At 39.8% G+C, this 24,278-nt stretch overlaps 1 long non-coding RNA gene across 1 annotated transcript in view; it reads left to right on the top strand.

The window, feature by feature from the left end:
• The window catches only part of LOC116285253 (uncharacterized), a 69,067-nt gene extending 45,273 nt beyond the window's left edge, over window positions 1-23,794 (top strand). The window contains exons 3-4 of the long non-coding RNA XR_012063335.1: window positions 3,089-3,186; window positions 23,651-23,794. This is a non-coding gene — a long non-coding RNA (uncharacterized lncRNA). The remainder of the gene's footprint in view (window positions 1-3,088; window positions 3,187-23,650) is intronic.
• Window positions 23,795-24,278: the final 484 nt, after the last annotated feature.

The following is a 24,278-nucleotide window of genomic DNA, read 5'->3' as shown; positions in this document are numbered from 1 at the left end:
TGCAGTGTGCCTCCACCACTCCATTAAGACATCGAATCTAATTCCTCCCCTCGTCGATCATGGCCATTCTTAGTGACTCAGTGGGGAGCAGCAGAAGCAGTGTTCTGGAGCTTCTGAGGTCCGGTCCCATAAGAAGTCTCGTAGCTTCCACCTGGACCGCTTGGTAGCTTGGATTTCCTCTTCCTGTGAGGAAGTGCAGGGCTTCAGTGGGGCTGCCCTCATGTGAGGGAAACCAAAGCTCCTTAGGTGAGCTTCTGGTTGACCCAGTGGATGTCTGACTCAGCCAGCCCAGGGGACATCCCAAAGAGAGCCATGGAGCTGAGCCCCAGGCACACCCCAGAACCTCTGAGAGAGAAGGTTCAATTTTTGTTTCAAGCCATGACAAGTGGTTTGTTACATAGCAAGTGACAGAACAGTCGGCCATGGTGCTTGAAGGGAGGGGGCAGCACTTCAATATCCCCTGCATTTTAAGACATATTAGGATGCAGTCATTTGCATTGAAAGAAACTTTCTAATTTTACCAAATGACTTCACTACCAGCTTTCAAAGCAAGCCTTCTTAGTTATGTATATACTAAATGAAAGCTAACTGTGGTAAAACTGCATGGGTCACTACATGGCAATATATATTTTGATGGAATTCATACTTTAATAGTTTATGTGAAATGTTACTGATTGTTTCTCATGAGTGATAGTAGAATTTTGAGCCAAACTCCCCGAGAGCCTTGGATTCAGGGTTGAAATCCAGTCCAGGAAGTGCCTCCACATTTCTTAAAATCACAAATGGAAAGAGTTTCTCTCTCTTTATATATATATGTGTGTGTGCGTATATATATACGCACACACACATATATATATGTTTTTTAATTCTAGAATCTGGTTGATACAGAACTAATAGATTCAAGCACTTTAAAAAATACCAGTATTTAACTATTTTTAAAAAGGAAAGATAAATGAATTAAAATATGTGTGTGTGTATAGATATATATATATAGATATATAGATATATATAGTGTGTGTGTGTGTCCTCAAGAATTGAACAAGGAGAGAGAGAGAATAAAGGCAAAGCAGGGAGGAGACGGCTCTGGCGTGCAATACATTTGAGTTTTATCAAAGTTGAGACATTCGGGGTGGAGTTAAGCACTACATGACTGTGCAGTGCCATTTTGGTACACGTCCTAAGGAGGCAGAGATTCATGACACACGTTTACAGAGGAAATCCTCATACAGGATTTCTAAATTCCTGAGCTGTGTGGTGGGAGGAATTATTAGTTAATTTGTACTTTAGATATAGAACATTAATCTCAGTTTAACAGTAGGCTTAGTGAAATAATAATCTTTTTTTTCAATAAAGAGGGATCTAATTTATAATTTTCTTAGCAGGAGCATTAAAAAAGTGATATGCAATCATCAAATTTTGTGTCTGGAAGCGACTATTAGTATAATGTGGTCTATTTCCTGCATCAAGAGTTATTCAGTTGATTACAGTTTAGTCTCTTTGCCTGAAGGGTTATTAACAAAACTAATCACAGTATGTCTTCATAGTTCTGTGTAGAGGAGAGGGGAAAGAGGAGGGTGAAGGACAAGATATGCTTTATTTTCTTGTTTTATCAAAGCATAGACAGAGGGGCAGACAGAGGACAGTTTTCACAATTGTCAGCAATTTTCTAAAGGACAAAGCCCAGGACTAGAATATATTAATTTGAATCTAGCCTGTGAATGTACATGGCCCTAAAAGTAGGCCTGGGAATGCCAGATGATGGCTAAGAGTCTGCTCTAACTCAAGCCAGTTTTCTACTTCTCTCTTGAGCCAGGAACTTTGACTGATCAAGTGCCAGCCAATAAAAAATAAATGCACTCTTTCAGTCAATGTATTTTTGCTAAGTACAATTAACTAAGTGCAGGGCACTAGGCTATCCCTGAGCAGGCGATGGTGAGAAAAACACACACAGCCTCTGTTCTCCTGGAACTCGCAGTGTAGGATAAATTTCAAACAACCACAAAAGGAAATTGCAGAGCTGGAACTGTAATAAGTTCTTTGAAGAAGGATTTACATGTGTTTATGAAAATAAAAGGTTATTAAACACAGTTAAGGAGTTAAGGGGAAAATGTGTCTCTCTACAAAATGACAATGAGCCTCAGAAATAAGATGAAGAGGGGATAACTAGGTGAAGGTGGGAAAGGAAGAGTGTTTTAGAAGATCAGCATGTGCAAAGGCCCTGTGGAGTCAGAAACAGTGACATAGACAGTCTGAAGTCAGGCCCATGGAGCTGGAATTCATCCCTACCTTGAGTCCCGAATCTTGCCTTGTCTCCTATGTTCAGTCATCTGGGGCTTTTATTAGCAGGAAAGGTCTTGCTCCCAGTGGTCCTCAAACAGTCTGCTTCCAAGCTGGTAGGAGGGAGGAAAATGTGGCAAGAATGACTTTGGTCACTGTGTAAGAACTGCATTGGTCTGAGACAGCTGAGCAAAACCTCTCTTTAAAGGGACAGCAATGGCAGGTGAGCTCAGAAAGCCTGGATCACACCTGGAAATGGGGAAAATGGCAGAGGGTCAACAGGAACAGGGAGCAATGAAATCCTCAGATGATGGTTCCTTTTTCGTTGTTGTTGACTTTAGGGGCAATTAATCTTAATCCTCAGTTCATGCTTGGGCAAATGTTCTCTCTTGCTTTGATTGATATAGATATGTCTACATGGATTCAGTAATTTTTTTCATTTATTTTATTCTCCATTCCCTACTGGCCTCTTCTAAGGGACTTGGTATGGACTTGGACACATACCATGTAGCCATAGAGTTATTTTCTGTATATATGTATGTATATCTATATTTAAGATTTTTCATAAAAGTCATTACACTATAGATTTCATGTTGTTAATTTTTTACTAGCATTGTTTTTAAGACCTATTCATGTTGCCATGTATACCATGCACCACTTGTAACTGCTGCGTAGTGTTTCATGATGGGTATTTATCACATTTTGCTTATCCCTTCCTTGAGTGATAAGCTCTGTCTTACTTTGTTTGAGTTGCTATGATAAAAATGTCATAGGCCAGAAGGGTTAAACACAGGGCATTTATTTCTCATAGTTCTAGAGGCTGGAAAGTCCGAGATCCAGATGCCAGGAAATTATGTGTCCAGTATGGGCTGCCCAGGAGATGCTCATTGCTGGAGCAGGATGGAGAAGGTAAGGAAGGAAATCTGAGGATCTGCAGGAGATGCTGGCCAACAAGATGACCTAGCAGATTGGTGACAATGTGCATGAACTGCCATAGTGCCTGGTGCACAGCAGTGACTTTCCAAGTGTGAAAGATTGTGTTGGCTGTTTCCCTTCTGCCTTCCAAATCTCACATGAAATGTCCCCATGCCCTAGAGTAAGTCAGAGTTATTTAGAAAAGCACATTCGTGGAAAAGTAATTCTAGCTTAAAGATGTCACAGTGCAAATCCATAGTGTACATCATTATATGTTGTGGACTTGTGTTAGCACCTTTTTTGTAGTAGAATTCTCAGGACTGAACTTCTCAGTCACAGAGTGAATGTGGACTCAGTTTGACTACACAGGACCACATTGCTCATCAGAAACCCTGTACCTGGCTGTGCTTCCAGCTGCAGGGGTGAGAGTTACCATCTCTTAGCATTAAACAACCTCTGTACTTTTGTTGATCTGAAATTTTTCTGATTACACAAGTGTTTTAACATCACTGCATATACTTGTTGGCCATTAGAATTTCACAGTTTTGGAATTGCCTGTTCATATCCTTTTCCCATTTTACTACTGAAATTTCTATCTTTTGCATATTGATTTTCAGAAGACTTTTTGTGTTCTAAGTAGCAATCGTATATTGCTTTCGGTGTTGAAAATAATTTTCCCTAATTGTCATTTTCTCAACTTTCCACATTATGAGTTCTGCTTTTAGGTCACTCATAATTCCTTTGACTACCCAAATCTATGAGTTAGTCTTCCTTTTGATACTATTAATTTGGAAGTTTTTCTGGAAAAATCCTAGAGAAAGAGTAAATGAAAATGAAAGAAGTATAGATAAAAAGAGGGAAAAATTAAATAACTTTGATTCCAATCCCAAACTCTTTTCTTTATAGATGATCATGTCATCTGTGATCTATTCACATCTGTCAGTCTCTATGACAACTGCTTTTCTTCCTTTACATTCTGTATGCCTTTTGTTTCCTTTTCATGCCTTGTTGCCTGTCCAGCACCTTCAAGATCATATTTAATTAAAGTGGTGTGACAGATAAACTTGTTTTACTCCTGATCATAGGGAGGAAGTATTCAGTCTTTCATTATTGAATGATTTTAGCCATAGGATTTCATGGATATCACACCGAGGAAGTGACCTTCTATTCCTAGTTTGAAAGTTGTTGTCATGAATAGATGCTGACATTTTCAAATGCTTTATTTGAATCTGTTGATAATCATGTTTTTCCTAATCTTTCAGTGTGGTCAGTCATAGTGATTAATTCTCAAATATTGAACCAACCCTGCATTTCTGCTGGTCCTTTTTTCTTTAACATTTAATTTTATAGATATCTCTTATTTTTAAAACCTCTAGTTGAGTTGTCTTTGTTGCTAAGCTGGATCATAGAACCTGTCAAGTATATAGCCTGAGTATTTTCTGGAGAGGTTTGCTTGTGTATGTGTATGTGTGTGTGTGTGTGTGCTCGGGTTAGGGAGATGAAGAGAAGAGGAAAAGAGGAAAAAGGGGATGGGAGTTTGGAGAGTGGAGAATGGAAAAGGGTTTACCAGTTGGTATTTGAGAACACTTGGTGACTCATAGTGTCTTTTTCTCACTTACGTCCTTCTGATGAGGTCCGGTAAGAAGCCTGGTTGGAAGTTGAAGTTTAAGGGTTGGCTTCTTGAGTGACCCTTGAAAGTTATAATTATGATTGCTATGATACGAAATAAATGCTTTGAATTTGTTAGCAAGAGGCATGCAAATTAAGATTTTGGGGGCATAAAAAAGACAAGTAAACTACATAAAACAAAAATGAATATAACTATATGAAAAATGCCTACCTCCATTACATGGTGGGGGATTATTAACTCAATTTTCCCACAAAATAACACAGAGTCAGCTAAAAACAAAGTGTATATACAGAGAGAGTACTGGAATAACATACATCTTTCTCTTGGAGATATATATATGTTAAGTCATGCATGTGTATTTATGTATATAGATGTATATGTTATATGAAAGGAGTCTCAGACATTAAAAAAATTATAATTCAATACATTCATAAGTAAACACAGAAAGATATCTCCCTGTTTCCCCCATTGCATCAACATCATTTGTCTATAAATTTAAACATATTAATAAGTTCATGAGTGAAGAGGAAATTAAAATAGAAATTATAAAATATTTAGAACTAAATGAAAACAAATGGATTTTCTAATATCCATGGGAATGATGCCAAAACAATTCTTAGGGGAAATTTTATACTCTGAAATGTATTTACAAAGGAAAAAGTAGTAAATGAACTAGACTTTTAACTTATAAAGTTAGACAAAAAACCAAACAAGCAAATAACAAAATAGCACAAACGCAGAGTGATTGAGAAGAAGGCAATATTAAAGAGCAGAAATTAAAGAAAAGAGTCAAAATAAAGTTAATAACCCAGAACCTAGATCTCAGCAAAGATTGTGGCAACTCTGATTAAAAAAAAAAGTCATAAACTACATAAAGAAGTAAATAATGTATATATATTATATATATAATTCTACATTCAAAAAAATAAAAAACTTTCAAAATACAAATCATTTTTGAGCATAGAAAGGATGGAAAATTACTTCATTATTTTAATGAGGCCAGTATGACCATAATCCAAAGCTAGGAAAAAAAGGAACACAAAACTACAGATCAATGTCAGTACAGGTGTAAAAATCCTAAATGAGATTATTAGGAAAAGAAGAATCTAGTAGTGTTTTAATAGAATAACCTATGATCATATGAGGTTTATCTTAGGGATGCAAGAGTTGTTTGATACTGTGGTAAATTATACTTATAGTTAAAAAAATAACATTAAAGGCGAACCCTATACATTCATTCCATTGGATGTTACAAAAAGCTTCCATACATTACAATACTTATTCATGATAAAAATGTTATTTTATTTTGGAGTAAAAGACAATATTCTTAATCTAAAAAAAGGATGTCTACTAGAAACTTACAGCAAATATCATGTAACAGTGAACCATCAGAAGTCCAGTTAAAGCCCAGGAGGAAGTTGAAGGTGCCTGCTCTTACTAAGTAAGCATGACAGTAAAGGGCCTAGACGCATGCTACAAGGTAATAACAATTCAATGAGATGTAAATACTTAAGAAAAAAGAACAAAATTCTTCTTTCATATTGTAGTGGATGCTGTCATGTGTCATCCGTATCTTCCTCTTTCATGACGGGAACACTCACTTTCCCAGTCTTATGACTGTTGATGAATGAAAGCTCATAGCTAGCTGAGTTCCCCCTCCTGGTGGTTGGCTCTTGGCTGAAGAGAGCTGCCTTACTCAAGGTCACACCCTTTTCCTGGGTGTGGCTCATATGAAGAGACTGGATAAGTGAGAATATAAAGGTCTGGTCCTATTGCTTCATCTCTGCAACAACTCGGAGCCATCCCAGCTCTGGTGCTCTCTGGGGGAAAACCCTGTGGTCTTTGTTGTGACAGCATCATAACTCAGTCCCTCCCTCTGCCCAGTCCTGCTACTTCCTCTCCTCCAACAGGGGTGAATCTAGAAGGATCTTCCTAATAAACTTTTTTCATAAAAATCTCCATCTCAGAGTCCACTTCCTAGGGAACTTGACCTGAAACCCATACTGAGAATGTCATGATCTAATACAATCTTTCCCAAATAATTATTAGAATGTATTAATAATTAATTGTTAAGCAAAATATTAAGATTAATAAAATGCTCTATCAAAATGACCAGTTGACCAATACAAGACCAATGTCCAAAACTCTGTAGCTTTCATCAGCAGAACACACAATTAGAAGATATGACTGATAAAAATGTCTTTCACAATAGTAGCAAAACTATAAAGCAGTTACAAAGAAAATTAATAATATGCTGTACACAAGAAAATAACAGAACTTTGTAACTGAACTAAACTTCAATTAAAAAAATAAAATTAGCAAAAAATAGAATCTTTTGATAAAATGATAAAAATGTTTACTGCAGGACATTGAACAAGACCTGGTTAAGTGGAGATAAATATTGTAGAAAGCCTCTGTTCTGCCATGATTGGGACTGATAACTGGTCAACTGGTAAGAAAAAGTTTCTTAAGGCATGGACTAATTAAAGAAAAAGATAAATGTAAGTCTAAATATTTTATTGCAACTTTTAACATGTAACACATGTATTCACAAATATTTTTCTATAGAGCTGATCTGTCTTATTTTTGAGCAAAATCATTGATTGGAGTTCCTCTTTGACTTTTTTGCGTAAATGATATCCATACAGGCAGCATCTCAGTGTTCAGTTTCATTTTCTTTGAAGTGAGACTACTAGTTGAAAGTATTGATGAAACAATCTGAGAGCAGAATCCTTCCAGAATTTCGCAATTTGCTTGTCCTAATATTTGACTAATTTCTCACTTCCATCTAATTTTAGAAATGTCCCTTCCTTGAGTCTTTTCAAAGCATTCAATTTAGCTTTGGTAGAAACAATAATTCTCTCTTTTTGAATGCCGTGGGTTTGTGTAATATTTAATTAAATTGCATAATAATATTAACTAGAGCAGATGTCACGAAAGGGTGTGTAGCTCTCATATCATTTGAAGTATGTGGGTGTTCTGGGTGTGTTCATCTAGCTGGGTACATTCAGAGTGTAATGGATGTCAGTGAGTGTATTTAAAGTAATCAGGTTATGAAATTTGACTCAATATTGTAAAGATGTCAATTCTTCCAAAATCGGCTCATAAATTTAATGTGATTGCCAGAATTTTCATAGAACATCATAAACAGACTCTCAAATTAACGTGTAAGAATTTTAATAAAGCTGAAATTGACAGAGAGCAAAAAAGAACTGGTCCTACTAGATGTCAGCAGATATTATGAGTTTATAGTATTCATATGAGTCAACATGAGATGAAATAGATCAGAGTAAATAATAAAGAAACTGAAATAAAGAAACAAATACATGCATATGTAAGAACTTGGAATAAAAACTGACACTTAACAGTTAGGGGAGAATAGTACTGGAACATTTGGCTCTCCATATAGAAAAAAATTCTGATTTCCTCACATTTTATGCAAGAAAAAAAGAAAACTAAATGGATTAAAGACCAAAATGTTTACATGTATGTTATAAAACCTCAGAAATGATTTATTTAAAAAAGCAAAAATGGAAGGATATATTGATAAATTGTGCCATATATAAAGAGAGAAAGAAAACATCTACAAAACAAAAAGACACCATAAGCAAAGATAAAATACAAGTAACAGATTGGGAGAAGATTTTTGCCACGCATTTCACAGACGACATACTTGCCCCTTAAATATATAATGAATGGCTATAAACCAATACAAAAAAAAAAAACAACAAACCCAGACATCTCAACATAAAAAAGGAGCCAAATATATAAATGGATAACACACAGAAGACAAAATACAAATGGTCAATGAAATATGAAAAGATGCTCATTTTACGTACCTACTCTGAAATGAAATGAAGGAAACCTCACTTAAAGGAACCAGGAAGCCTTGAAGTGGATGCTCTCACACACATATCAGCACAGCTCACAGAGTCCTGCCTTCCTACCCAGCAGCAAGCTTCCCACTGCCTGCAGCCGAGAACCACCACAGCCCTCGCCCGTTTCCTCCTTTCTTCTGTAAAAGTGAGCCTGTCTCTTCTGTTCTCTGGACCTGCCTGTGGATTTCCATTGTTGGCTTGTCCCTAACTGCAATTCTCTGCTTATTCCCAAACAAACTCATTTTGCTGGTATAATAACTGGCTCTGTTGTTTTTTGGAGGTCAACATTACTACTTAGGAAAATGCAAAATTAAACAGTAAATAAGACACCATTTTCACCATTTAAGTAGGCAAAAATTGAGCAAACAAACATATAAGTAAAAATGTAAAGAATGGCAAAGACCAGGAAGATTGGAGAACTAGGTACTTCAACACATTGCTGATGGCTTAGTATATATAGCATTTTGGAGGGCACTCAGCAGTATTCATGAAAATTAAAAATGCATATACTCGGTAATTCCCCTTTTTCATATTTCCCCTACACTTGCACATGCATGTAATGAGATGGGTACAAGGGTGTTCCTTAAAGAAATAGTGAATTAAACAACCCACAAATAGTGGAACACTCAACAAAATGCATTGCATTCATAAGACACACTATTCTGTAACAGTTAAAAGGAATGGACTGGATCTTTGTATAACAATATGGCTCACGCTAAAAATTATTATTATTGAGCAAAAAAAAGTACTGGTTGACACCTATTGTAGCAGTTTCTGTGGGTACATATATAATTAAAAAACCAATAACAGAGTTTAAAGATCATAATGGCAGCAATGAGCTGAAGTAAGAGGAGTTTAAATTTATTGGTTGTGACTTTTGAAAGGAGACTATATTTACGTTTGACTTGTGTAATTGAAAATTAATTTTAAAAAGTCACGGTGAACATAACTGAACTGAAGCTCCTTGAGGACAAGACAAATAACTGTATTCCTAACGCAAGCACGGTGTCTGGCACGGAGTAGCACTCAACAAATTTTGGTTAAATGTTTAAAGAAATGGGTGGTTTAACAGATGCATGATTAGATGGGTGAGTCACTGACACGGTGATTTGACTTGGGCAGAGTTGGGGGAGATGATTCACTTTGTTTTTTTCTTTTAACGCCTGACCGCCTTCCCACTGATGCTTTCTTGAGAATAGTGATGGGTGCTGCCAGTCTGCTAGGGCTGTCGTAACAACGTACCACAGCCTGGGGGGCTTGAACAACAGACGCTTCCTTTCTCACAGTTCTGGAGGCTGGGCATCCAAGATGAGGATGCTCTCAGGGTTGCTTTCCGGTGAGATCTCTCTTCCCAGCTTGCAGATAGCCACTCTGTCTCCACGTCCTCACATGGCCTTTCGTCTGTGTGTCTGGAGAGAGGAAGAGGCCTCTGGGGTCTCTTCTTCTTATAAGGACACTGGTCTTTTTGGGTTAGGGCCTCACCATTAATTCTGGCGTCAAGAGTGGTTCTGGAGGAACACAATCTTGAGGATGAACTTTCTAAACTGATTCTGGGTTTTCTGTAGTTGGGTCTTTAGTCTGATTAGATTTAAAAGGCAGTGATTCTATTTCCAGTAGTAAAGAGTGCTGATTCTATGCCTTGATCTGGCAGTAGAGAGAGGCAAAATGTCACCATTGATGATCCTGATCAAACACATATGAGAAGCAAGGGTCTGGGTGACCATGTATGTGACACTTTCAAACATGTTTGTCAAACTATGGACTAGAATGAGATTGGCAGGTTGCTCCTAATGTCGCTGGACAAAGTAGGGGAACGAAAAACAAAAATGGGATGAGCTCAGGGATTAGAAGTCCCAGCTCAAATGCCACGTAAGTGACCTGGAAACTTCTACATCAGCTCTGATAGAAACCCTTAACTCCTGTCGCCACAAGACTGGGCATGCTGAAAACAAAACCCAGACTCTCTCCTGCTAACGGAATTACCAGGAGAATTGAATTTCCAGCCTCATAGAGTGTTGACTGGCAGAGGGAGGGTATGGATTAGGAAGGAATGAGATCCTGGTGGTTGGGATGAGAATGTGGGGGAAGACCCTGTTGGACTTGGAGACACTGAGCCCCTAAATTCTAAAGAGTCTTCTTTGCCAGTGGAAGGAGACTTTCCACCCCCACCTGAGGATCTAAGGGTCTGAGAGGATTAACCCTTAGTTGCCTGAGAAACTGTCATGGCCTTCCCTGAGGCAGCTGCCTTGCAACACCCTGCTGATTCTCCTCAGACCCACCCCACAGCCCCTGTTTGCTTCTAGGCCTACAGCTGGACTCAAGTACAAGAGAAAGAGGTGTGCTACCCTCAGAAAGAACTGCTTGAATTTTCTGATTTACAGGGACAGAAATCTGGGGAACACGTGTGGGAATGGCTATGAAGAGAGTCTCATCTAGTAGGACTGGTGTCCTTTACAGAAGAAGAAGAGGCGTCAGAGATCCTTCCCTCCCCCCCCCCCCCGCACACAGGAAGGCCCACGTGGGGACAGAGTGCAAAGACAGCCACCCCCAAGCCAGGGAGAGTCCTCACCAGACACTAGTCCTGCTGGTACCTTGATCTTAACTTCCAGCCCTCAGAACTATGAGAAAAGAGACGCCTTTTGTGTAAGCCACCAGGTCTGTGTCATCTCGTTATGGCAGCCCTAGCTGACTAACACAGGTAACAGAGGAAGTGTTTGGGGAGCATCAGTTGTGTGTACCAGGCAACTTTACCTTGACAAGTTGGAAGAGCACTCACTTAGAAGTGAGCTCTCTTTCAGAAGAGGAGGGGATGACTAAGGTTTGCCTCCCGAGGCCAGTGGAGGGCCACCTTAGGGTCAGGCGACGTGCAGCCTGCCTCTCCCACTCTCCCTGTGTCCACGTATGTTTCAGCAACATGGGCTATTCCTACCGCCTGTCCTTCCTGGTTAACCTGGACCCTCCATGCACAACTTTGCCCAGCACCACCCCCTCCATCTGTCTTCTTGGAGGTGGCTCCTCCTGGAATAAACTGTACACCTCTCATCATGGAACTTATTCAGTATTTTTAAATTATCTGTATGTACATGTACTTTCCCTTGTGGACTGGAAACTTCTTGAAAACAGGATTTTTTTTGCCTCAGTTTAGTATTTTCCAAAATTAACATGCATCTAAATTACCTGGGGATCTTGTTAAAAATCAGGTTCTCCTTCAATAAGTCTGAGATGGGGCCTGAGATTCTGCATTTCTAACAAGCATCCAGGTGATGCTAATAGCACTGGTTCTTGGTCCACAACAGGTAACAAGATTTTCTTGTGTGTGTGTGTGTGTGTGTGTGTGTGTTTATGTGTGTGTGTGTGTGTGTTCAGGATTCAGAACAGCATGGCTTTTTGTGCTTATGCAAAGGGAGGAAGTGATTAACTATTATTCCAGTGGGTTTCAAGTCTGGCTTCACATTAGAACCACATGGGGAGGCTTTAAACAATTCTCTTGCCTATGTTCCACCCTGAGGAATTGTGATTTAATTAGTTGGGAGTGGAACCTGGACACTGGTAGATTTTAAAGCTTGAAAGTGCCCCTTGGATTGAGAGCCACTGGTTGGGTCTGTAAACTCTTTGAAGGTGGGGGTTGTCCCTGTTATTCCTGGGTCTGTCGCAAGGCCCGGGGTACTGGAGCCACTTCATGTAAGTTGGTCCAGTAAATTAATTCCTTTATCTTGGCTCGGGTTCAGTGTTTCTCAGAGACGTCCACATCTTCGGGGTGGGCAGAACATTTTCTTAAGAAGGAAGGTGGTGCGGGAAGTGACACATTTATGAGGTGACAAAGTCAAGGGTGAGTGTGTCAGGGGACCCTGAATTAGGAAGTAAGTTGACTCTAGTGACATCTTACAGCTCTGAGTGGGTGGTAGAGGGGCCTCACTAAGGATGTCAGGCTTTTAAAAGTTATTACAAGAAAGAAGCTTTGCCCAGATTATATTCCAAGCCACCCCCTTTAACAGTGACTAACCTCCCCTGCCAGCAATGAGCAAATGTAAGTGAAACAGTTTATTGTTTAGTCCATTTTTGCATTTTTAAATTTTGGATGTAGATGTGAGCAGTCCCAGCATCTCAGCAAAGAGGATTATTGGGAAACCTCCACTGATCTCAGAAGAATTTTATTTTAAATAATAAGATTCCAAATGCTGAGAAGATTAGGACGGTCTCTGAGAAAGGCCTTAATAATGAAGAAAGAAAGAAACAACAGCCCAGGAAGGCTCTTGGCACCAGAAAAAGGGGCAGACAGTTATTTGAGAAGTAGTTTGTGGTAAAGGCTGCCTTGAGTCAAATGGCTTCTGGAAAAATCCAGTGGGCCAGGTCCAGCCAAGTGTCCAGTGGCTGGACACAGACGTGTACTGAAGCCAGAGCAAAGCAGCTCATGAGAGCCCATTGTTGAGTTTTTAGGAGTTCTGTGAGCTAGTTTTTACACACAGCCACTATTAAAAAGTTAAATTGTGAAAGCTTACACTGGGATTAATTATATGTAAAGCAAACTAATAAATACTCAAAACTCTTTACTTCCCAATTATTTTACCACATTTCCCTAGTCATGAAAGCTCCAGAGATTATTCATGTCTAGTATAACTTTACGGTGGAAATACTGCATAATGTTGTCCCGTGGCGTGTTTCTTTCCTACTCCACACTCAGTGACGCCATGATGGAAACTTGAGTATTTACATCATGGGAACAGATAAATAATGCAAATGAAGGTTTGATTCATTGTTTTGTGGACTGTCTGGTCTTAGGAAAGTGATGAGGAAAATGTTGATAATTCATATTAAATAAATTTATATTAAAAGTGTATATTATCTTTATATTAGGAATAGAAACAAACTGATGCAATAACCATTTGAAGATTTGGAAACTGTAATCCAATGTGGCGAAGTCACTCAAGTAATTGACAAATGAGTGAAGTTCTGACATAAGTCTTAATTGTTTCCCTTTCCTTTTATCATTAATAACTTTTAATAACACAAAGGATAATATCGACCAACATTCACATGAAAAGTACGCTGATTGGTTAATAGAAGCCATAGGGACAAAAAGTTTAGCAAAAATTGATGAAGACTCATTTGACTATATGGAAATTATAATAAAGAATATTGGTTATTTTATCACCATTTGTGAATTATGTCCTACAGATTTTTATAGCAGCAAAACTTACGATGAATTTGTGTTCATATATTTGTATACATTTTAGTTTTCAGAGAGACATTTATTAAATAATCACCAGCCCATCATTATAGAGGTAACCTGGACTCTCTGATAAGAAAACAAGGAAACAAGGACGCCAAGAGGCAGCAGGACAAAGGGCTGAAGTATGTGAGAATAGCTGCATTCAGATCTAGCTCTGAGCACCTCTGAGCATGTTACTTAATCTCACTGTGCCTTCGTCTCCTTAGTCTGTATAACCTACTTCCTAAGATTGGTGTGAGGTTTAAATGCAGTAATATACAAATAACACTTAAACACCGGCTGGTGGTACCTACTGAATTATTACACTTTTATTATTAAAATCAAGGGACCAAGGGCCTTAACTGCTGATCGTAAAAAGTTTTTCTGAGCTTTGATTTCTTCCATGGAGAAAGTGAAAAATAAAATGATACTCGTGGGATTGCTGTGGGTCCTGTCAAGAGAAGGTTGGAGAACTGGCTTTTCTGTGCTGATTTGGCTACAAGGAAAGAATGAGATCAACAGTGGACACTAGCGTCTGGTCAGTCACTCTTTCTTCCAGGTCGCATCTCCACCTCTTGCCCCTTCATACTGCATCCTAGCTTTAAATGAGATCACATTCTGGAAGATGCTTTTAAGTGTGAGGAGTGAGGATTAGTGTGTTTGCCCTACTCCAGGTGGTGGCTGGGGTAATAAGGGCTCACTGACTCTTACACAAAATTTTGGGGCCAGATGAATTTCAGAATTGAGAATTTGGGGGTTTAAGAAAGCTATATGGTGTGTATATGGTCTACTGCATTAAAACCCTCAGTAGGCTGTAATCAAATACATGGATATTTCTGTGGTAAAATCAATTAACATTCTCACTAGGTTTTACAAATAAGGACTATAAATAGACTAACATCAGTTCAGATCAGGTTTCGCTACCAAAGGAGTTCAGATCAGGTTAAATATTACCACCAGATGAGAATGAAAAGACTCGTGGGCTTGGAACACGGATAAGGGGCTGTGGCCAAACCTGGCAAGTCAGCCCAGAGGACTGGAACCCCAGAATGAGCTTGTTTTTGTCTGCACGTTGTTTGGTTTCGCCTTCCTGCAGCCCAGGCGCCTGCCCCTCCCACGGCATCCTTACCCCCTCCTCCTCTTCCCACAGGGAGATTTCTAGAGGAACAAACAGAACACACACTTTTCCTTCACGTTATTCAGCAGCGTTTTTATCATGTCGCATTCCTACCAGACGAGGAAGCAGGCCGGAGATCTCGTGAGAGTTTGACCCAAAAGTTGGGTTACATGGATATGCTTGCCTTAGCCTAGTGACAAGGGGAGAGCAAAGGGATGAGCAGAGGTGTCTGCGGGTCACCAGGAAAGATAACGATTCAGTTACAATTGCAAAGTACCAACTCTGCATCTCGAGGATGGCCCAGTTCATCTCAAAGCAGGCTCTGGGGATAAATCTAGATTTAGCCCAAAAGTCTCAGGGAGTGGAGTTTCAAAGCCAAGCATCCTGCCCAAGAATCTGCCTTTAACGACAACAACAACAACATTAACAACAACAAAATCAAGAAATAGCCTGTTTTGATGGGCCCTTCCTCCCTGCACGTCTTTATTCATGGCAGCACTACTACCCTTGGTAGATCTCTATCCTATTCAAGGGTACTCTGCGGTCCTAGAACAAAACTCCCCCTCAGTGACTGCCATGGACTCAGAAAGAAGGGTGTGTCCGAGTATGCTTACCCTCCAGATATCACCGTGGACAACCTCACATACGTTTTCACCAAAGAACTCCTACTGCAGTGGATCTAAGTGGTGTCCAAGGAACCCCATCCTTAGTGACAAGCATCTTTACTGCCTCCTGTTTTACCTTACATGTTTGTGAGAATTTGAAATTCTACATCATAAAGTCTTTGTTTTAACGTTAACAAATGAGTTTTCCTCAAATATTTTCAAGATAAATTAATGCACCAGGAAGAGACTTCATTCTTATCTGAGATTTGCATATTTGCTACCAGAATGCCAAAGACCTGTGAGGGCCCGTGTTCTTCTGTGGGAGAAGCGCAGCAGTGATGTGTTCTCCTCTGAGTTGTCCTTGGAGCAACAGACTTCAGGTACCATGTCAAGTTCATCTATGTCTCCCCACTGGATCCAGCAGCTACACATCTTGGTTATAGAAGGCAAGGGTGTGAAGGGACCCTGTTAGCAGCTCTAATGATTTCGTTTTCATGTGTGCAAAGGCCGAGACCCAGAAGAGTCTTGCTCAAGGCCACAGGACCAGGATGACTTGCGCTAGATCTCCTGACCCCAATCCTGTCTGAATTTGGCAGAGAGTGTAGGAGGGACTGACATCAGTGAGAGAGCAGTGGATTATGGACACCCCTCGCCCCAACGCCTTCCTCTTCATGTGGCCTGGGAAGTTTAAAGGAGTTGGAGATACATTTGCCACATTTAACCTTTTGCAAAGGCTAAGTGTCTCTTCCTGACTTTTTAAAATTTGAATAATGATTCAACAATCATTCAAGATCCTGGAACAATATACAGAGCTTAGAGGTAAGGTTTATAAAGTCCCTAGCACACATTTGCTACCAAAGAAGTGGTGGAAACTATTATATTAAGAACAGGATCAGGTAAATTTTTTGTTGTTTGATTTCTTTTTCTTTTGTGCCTGCTCTACATTTAAAAGATCTCCCTAGATAGTGGCTGGAAAATTCACAAAATGGAGCAATTTCCAACATTGTCATTCTTACTGTGACAGGAGGCCTAATCTCAATAAAATAATTATGATTGTTAGTCTCTCAGAAAATGTACTGCCTTTCTCTCCTAAGGACTGTTATGAGTCTGCCTCATATAAGAGAATTACTCAGATTTTGATACACTATCTTTAGATACAACATTTTTTTTTGATGTAATTCTTAGTAAGTCATTTCAGATGATTTCAACTCCAGCATTTTGGAAGTGATGGTGAAGTTTCTGGGATCTTTTGAGAGCATGAAGGTTACATCATTCTGTGATGAAGCTCCCCAGAGAAGAGCCAGGGAGGGGATGACGGGACTCTCACCTCCACAGCGAGCTGGCAAGCCTTCCCTTTGGTCTAGGTCCACTCTCCACTCCCACCGCCCTCTTTGCCAGTCTCCTCAACAGGAGAGAAACAATGGCGACATGGGAGAGAATTTGCAAGACTTCAACCGAAGGGCTGGAGACCACTATGTGACTCTGTCAATGATTGGCTGGATAGTTCACTTCAACTTTGGGGGCCATCAGGAGAAGAAAAATGACAACGTTGGACTGAATTTGTTAGTTCATCAGACTTTTTATTGAACACCTATTATGTGCTTGGTGCTAGCTACAGAGTTGACTTGCTGGTTCATCAAGCTCACAGATGGTCGCACAGAGTATTCTAAGCTAAGAGTAGAAGAGAATTAAAGGCGTTCCGTCCTACTCATTCTCTGTGATTAACACTGCACTTACTTGCCACCTTGCTCCGTTTGTTCTTTCTCCAGACTGACCTACAACCATAGGAGATAAACTAGGTCTTCTTCTTCAGTCTTGATCAAGCACATCAATAATAAAGTCATTTTGAAGGATATGTGGAGTGACCACCTTGGTTCCCATGTGATGCCAGCCTCCTAGGGACTGATAATCTGAGATCTAGAGGGCTGCCCTTTTCACTCCAGAATGGTGTCCAGCTCATTGCTTGACTCTGGAGTCAGTGCAGTGGTTTGTCTGCTGACTTTTCTAGAATAATCCTCATTAGAAGTTTAAAAGCAGAAACAGGAGTAGATTCTAACTTTAGAAGGACTGACCTCACAGCAATTGGGTGATTTATAATTTTTATAGGAAACAATATTTTAAAATCTTATTTTCAAAGCCATCCACCCACCTCCCTTTGACTGATTAGTTTTAGCATATAGGATTTAAGATAGATTTTAAGAAAATTCTACACTTTATTTTTCTTCTACTCCAAAACATCATAAAAAAGAAACAACTTTGTCTCATTTGAGCATGAAAAACAATTGTGAAGTTAATGTGTGCTCTGAAAATTATAAAACTATATGGGATAAATAAGAAGAGTGAGAAAAATAAAAATAGGTCCAACAAAACAGAAATGTTTGAGAAAACTTGTGTGTGAAATAAAGTCATATTTTTATAATTATGAAAAATATTTATATAATCATTCTCTTCGGCCAATTCTTCTATCATACAAATAATTACGTTCTCGTGTATTTAATGTGTAAGTTCTAATTTTATATGTCAGACTTTATTACACAGGCAGAATTTTCAGAAGGAGCTTTCTACTGAAAGGAATTTATAGTTCATAAAAGTTATTTATTTTTGAGGAGTCACCTATTTAAAAGAGTATGTACAAACGAAAAAAAAAAAACCCACTAAAGGAGATGGGTAAACCTTGGCTTTTTATTTTTCAATGTGGGGCTGTTCAAGATGAGAGTGAAGAAAATAATATTGGATTATATTTAGACATCTGTGACACATTTGAAAGCTGAAAAGAAAAGGTAGAAAATAAAGAGATACTTTTTTCCCGTTTAATATTTTAAAAGGAATTTAAGTGCCTCAAAGGCAAAAAACCAGTTGCTTTTTGGCCGTCAGTAATCTTTTCGGCAGGCATGGAAAGGAGAAGCCTTTATACCTTTGTATTTTTAGTTCCTGACGAAGGGGGACTGTGCGTGAATGGGGAGAACATTAACTCCCATTTGCCCTTGAGCATCATCTATGGTCTTGTTGCGCCAGCTCCGCCAGTTGAACACCATCAACAGTTAATTACCTGAGGTTTCTCAAACATCTGGGCTTTTGGCACCCAGAACCAAAACATCTGGGCACATGTTGCGATTGTCCGCTTGTTTTCCAAGTTAGACACTGTGTCAGAATCATAGTAGCTATGGGGTCCTTCCTAGGTGCCAGAGCCAGGCTGAATAATTGACCTGCATTCGCCTGTTGAACCCTCCACAAGTGAGTGAGTCCTGAATGAGGAACACATTTCACGGATGAGGGTTCTGAGGCTCAGAGAGGGAAGAGCAGAGCTGAGGGGAGGACCCCTTCAGTCTGATTTAAACCCTGCGCTGTTAACTGTTTCCCACATTGTCAAAACCATGACAGGAGGGCAGAGCCACAAATGGTACATACTGAATTTTTGGCTACACCCATCAAAGAAAGGGAGACCGTATAATATCTAAGTTAAAAATACTAAGAAATATCACCATTGTCAGCCAATTTGGTAATTTGGGGGAAAATTGTCCTTTTCTTGAATTCCTCTAATTGGCAACACAGACACATTCAAATTCACCGGGTAACTGTGTGTTCCGTGTATTACACTTGGAGTGATAACAAAATAACTAAAAATATTTGCATCTGCTTTGTTGGGTTAAAGAATTGTTCATTTTTTTTTAAAGGATACAAAAACAAATTGAATAAAAGTGAGAATGGATGCCAGGTCAGAGATGAATACTCCAGTTTTTGTTCATGGTGGTGGTTATAATTCTACTGTGTACCCGTAAGCAAGTTATTTGATCTCTTAAGCCTCCGGTTTCTCATTTTTAAAACACAGATAAGACACAAAGCCAACTCATCATACTTTGCTGAAGGATGGGATAAAATAATGCACATAAAGTGCTTAATGCCGGGTCTGGCTCAAAGTATGGTCTGAAAATGTTAGTTACTATTATTATAAATATTTGTTTTAACTTAAGCTAGTACGTGACAGAATTGGAATTCAGAACTACACCTGACGCTTACCCCTGCCAGCAGGAGGCCACAGGAGAGAGGAGAAACCTCATGCAACTTTCACCCTCTCTCTTTGTTTATGTATCTTCACATTCAGAGAAGAAAGCAAGTTTCACTTCCTCTGCTACTTCCGCCCCCTGCTGGCTGGGGAGGGAAAGAGGCGATGGTGGAGACGAAAGTCAATTTGCCTGTCTTCCTACCTACTCCCTTTCACTTCTCTCTGCCAAGTCTTCAGATTTCTTTAAATATTAAATCTGAATAACCCTGGCCTCCTATAAAAGGATGTGAGACCATGAATATAATCATTGCCTCTTCAGTGCTGTAAAATTTTATGGTTATGTAAAAATTCAATATTTAAAATAAAAAAAAAAACCCAAAACTCTTATGATAAAATTTCTCTGGATAAATAATTAGTGATGCCCGGAGATGCACTGTGGGGGTAGTGTATTTTTTGACTTTTCATCGCAGACAGATGGTTTACACATCTTTAGCATTTAGACCTTTCTGAGGAGCATTATATAATCTCAGTGCAGTTACCAAATGAAATAAGAAATTCCTCGTTTGGCAGATGGAGCTTGCATATCGAGTTCATAAACTTTTAATACTTCTCCCAAGTCCAAAATCAGAGACAACCTGCTCCAAGTCAGTTTCCCATTTGCACTTAATTAGGGAGTGTGTTTTGGAGGTCAGTGAAAATCAGTGGAGTACATTTTCATAATAACTTTCCTCACAATAAAATTATTTGGGAGGCAGCAATCCAACTTTTTCTGGAAGGAGGGCAAGAAAAACGGGGACACAGAATGAAGTTATTGGATACCTTATCTGGAACTGCCCAAAAAGTTGTCTGGGATCCAAAGAACACACAGTACCTTCTGGATCAGGGGAAGGGAGCCAAACACTTTTATATTCTCAACAATTTTCAAAACTGTGCAATTTCACACAATTTTAAGGACTCCAAATACGAGAGAACAAAAGCCTTCTCAGGGTTGTGATCATGTTACACTTGTAGAAATAGAGGCAGCAAGTCTCCGGGTTCAGGAAAGTGTAAATGACACATTTAGAGAGGATTGTTGGTAGTTAGAATTGGTAGTCAGATTGTCACTTAATGGCTGGCTGATCTTGTGCACTTGGGATTCTCAAAGATAACACAACGAGCCCCAAACATACTACACTGCACTTTATGGATATGCAATATCATTGTAGCCACAGGAAGGCATATCGTGCTTGTGTTAGCCTTGGCCTAAAACATTCTAGAGAATCAGAAGATGAATTCAAAGTCACAAACTCCCGAGTAGAAAATCAAATTCTAGAGAGTAAATCTCCGTAATAGATTAGGAAGTCAAACTCTCCTTGGCTAGTTAAATTCTTCAGAGTTGTTTATTTTTCTTTCTTTTCAAAAAATAATATTTGAGCTACTTCTAAATTCCATTTGGTTTTTACAGTCCCCACTAATCCAGGAGGACATAGCCAAGATCCACAATTTCTGAATTGTGGTTGATAAGCTTTTGTCATAATATAGCGCCCTTGACTGCAATGTTGAAAAGATCTTCAACCTTATGTACAGAACATGGTTATCCTTTTTGTCTTTTACACACACACACACACACACACACACAGACACAAACACAAACACATACAATTGAGGTAGGATTGGTTATATTTCTACTGTGAAGAGTCAGTGATAAATTGTTCTGAGATGAAATCTTGAGGCTTCTAAACCAGATTTCCCTCAAAGGCAGTTGATATGTCAAGTGGCTCTATCTACCAGATGACTGAAGTGTAACCATAACGAATGCAGCATGACTGATGCATCAGAATGAAGGCACTATTTCTCTTTAGTCTCTTAACTTGATAGGGATGATAACAGGGAATCTGTCATACTTGGTTTCCAATATGTGGCAGATCATTCAGATTATGGCCTTTACAATTTACTTGTCTGTAAATCACCCTAAATTCAGTCCAGCTGGCATTTTTTTCTGTTAATAGACATTACCTGGTTTTGTATATTAATTTGGTGAAGCTTTGATGTTTAAGGCTGCTGTTGTGGGTCATGTACTGTGTGGTAGGCAGCCTCTAAGATGACCCTCGATGATCCCTGCCTCCTTTGTACAGTTCTCTCTCTTTCAGGGTGGGTTGAACTTACTCACTTCTAATGAAGAGAATATGGTGGAAGTAATGGGATGACGCTACCAAGATTAGGTTGCAGAAAGACTGGCTTCTATCTTGGGTGCCTTCTCTTGTGCTCTCACTTCCTTATAACCCTCATGCTGCAGGAGGGATGCTGTCACATTGTGTACAGCCCCATGGAGAGACCCACATGGCAAAGAACTGATGAATCTGGTCAACAACCAGGGAACACCTGAAGCTTGCCAACCTCTGTATGAGTGAGATGAGAAGTGGATTCATCCACAGTCAGCGTCTGAGATGAGTGCAGCCCAGCTGACACCTTCACTGCAGCTTCGTTAGAGACCCTGGGTCACAATGCATCCAGCTAAGCTGTGCCCAGATTCCTGACCCACAGAAATTATGAGATAGTAAATGTTCATTATCCAAACTGCTAAATGGGGGTTTATTTGTTACCCAGCAATGGATAACTTACACATCTTTCTACTTCTACCGGTGGCTAAATATCACAGAGTATACTACTCTTAAGCCTGATCAGTGTTCAAATACTGACCATAGTGACTCTTCGGCAGGCAGTTTCCCAGGGCTGAGGAGAACCTGGTTTATTTGCTGGTAAGCCAGGCCTCTACCCAATACAAGAAAGGCTGGGGCTATTTGGTTCTAGAGTTAATCAGCATATTGTGTATGTGTAGTGATAATGCCCCCATTTTGCATGAGATTTGGGTCATCCTCAAAATCACAGAAAGAAGGGGAAGATGACTGAACGATAAGTGGAAGGAAACTACGCTTGTAGTGGTTCTTTTTTTTTTTTTGTATATATTGATTTCTGATGACATTTCCTGAGTTATATTTTTCTGAGCATTTACAGAATTCCTTTTCTATAAAGTCAAGTCAGATTGTCTTTCCTGGATCCCTTTAACTGTAATAGACCCAGTGAGAAGGGAAACGAGGCTTTTGATTTTTGTCCATTCATTCCTCTACGAGACGCAAATGCGTCAAAGTACTAAGAGCCTAGCCTTAAATAGTTTGTTGTGCAATAGAATAATTCAGGGTGTTCTGTCCAAAGCAGATTTTTTTTTCTCTTTAGAAAATTTAACAATAAATGTCTCAGGGTCAGAAGGAGGTGGTTGATCAGAGCTGGGAGCCCACAAAGATTGTAGCAGTAGCGTTAAAACAATATTGTTTGTCTTACCCTTCATTTCCTCAGAGGTGCACAATACTTTTTCCTCCCCGCCCTGCAGCTCTCTTTCTAAAATTGTTCTGGACCTTTGGGGGCCTTCTATATTAAGACTGAAGGAAACTGGAACCATTCTTTGTTCCTTCTGAACATTGGTCCTGGATGTGATAAAACTGGGTGAAGAAGGTGGGAGAGCAGCTTCTCCTGAGGCCCCAACATTGCCTCTCCCAGACCCCTCTCTCTGGTCCTGAGCACACTGTCTCCTTCCCTCTTCTGTCCTCCGCCCTCCGTCTTCACACTCTCTTTGACATCCCTTAACCCTTGTTGACTCCCCCTCCCCCACCTCCCACGATTTGCCAAAAAGCCAACTGCGCTGAGCAGGAGGGCAAACAACAAACCACCCAGCTGAGCTATGATGGCCCCACCTCTACCAGCTCACCAGACGCCTGATCCCCCTGCGCAATCCAGTCCCCCCCGTCTGGCCTCCCTCCCCTGGGCCTGCAGCCCTGAATGAGCCACAGCCTGCTCAGGAATCAGTTGCAGGCTCTAAGGGAAGCTGCGAATCAGGCCAGAACTTGCTCCACGCCCAAGAAAAAAATTGGTTTACTGGTGGAGGCTACTCTTCCAAATCCTGGAGCGAGCCCTGCCAGCCAAACGATCATTTCTGCCCTTTGGTGACCATTGTTTTCTTTCTCTGAAATGTCTTATAAAAGGTGATAGTGTTGTCGACTCAAATTTCCGTGAAAAAGAAAAAAACAAAAAACGCTGCCTGGAGGACCATTCAGAAGCTCCTCACCTGCTCTGAACGCCTGCGGCAGCTCAGGCGCATGCGCACGGTTGGGTGGATTCTCCCAGGTAAGCAGTTTCTTGGAAATTTGCAGGGTTGTAGAATCTCCTTCCTGTGAATCTTAGGAATGTCTGAAAATAGCAGACAAGCACTCTTCCCACAGGGTTACGTTAAGGTGTTTAACACGAAACACTGTGTATCACACGTCTCAGAAGTCAAGTGAGGGGAGTGAGTCTGGCCGGGAAGATTTCTGAGACAACTCAGTGTTGCCAGAACCGATTTTTCTGTGTCCGTAAGACAAAATGAAAGGTACGTTTCTTACTTGAGTTCCCTCTGGAATTATGCTGTCCTGCCACTTTCTTCAGTGGTTACTTTTTATGAATCTATAGGGCAAGCTATCATTATGGATTGTTTATGTGGCTTTTCTTCAATACACAGTGCAGTTAATATTCATTTCTTGATTTTTCCAAGGGCTGAGGAGAACCTGGTTTATTTGCTGGAGGCTGTTTATTTTTTTTTTCCCTTTTCTTATATTCTTCCTGCCTTTTCCCATC

Source organism: Vicugna pacos, chromosome 23 (assembly GCF_048564905.1).
Source record: "Vicugna pacos chromosome 23, VicPac4, whole genome shotgun sequence".
NCBI lineage: Eukaryota > Metazoa > Chordata > Mammalia > Artiodactyla > Camelidae > Vicugna > Vicugna pacos.
Note: the sequence above shows the minus strand (reverse complement) of the source record. Positions and strands in the feature narration are given on the sequence as shown.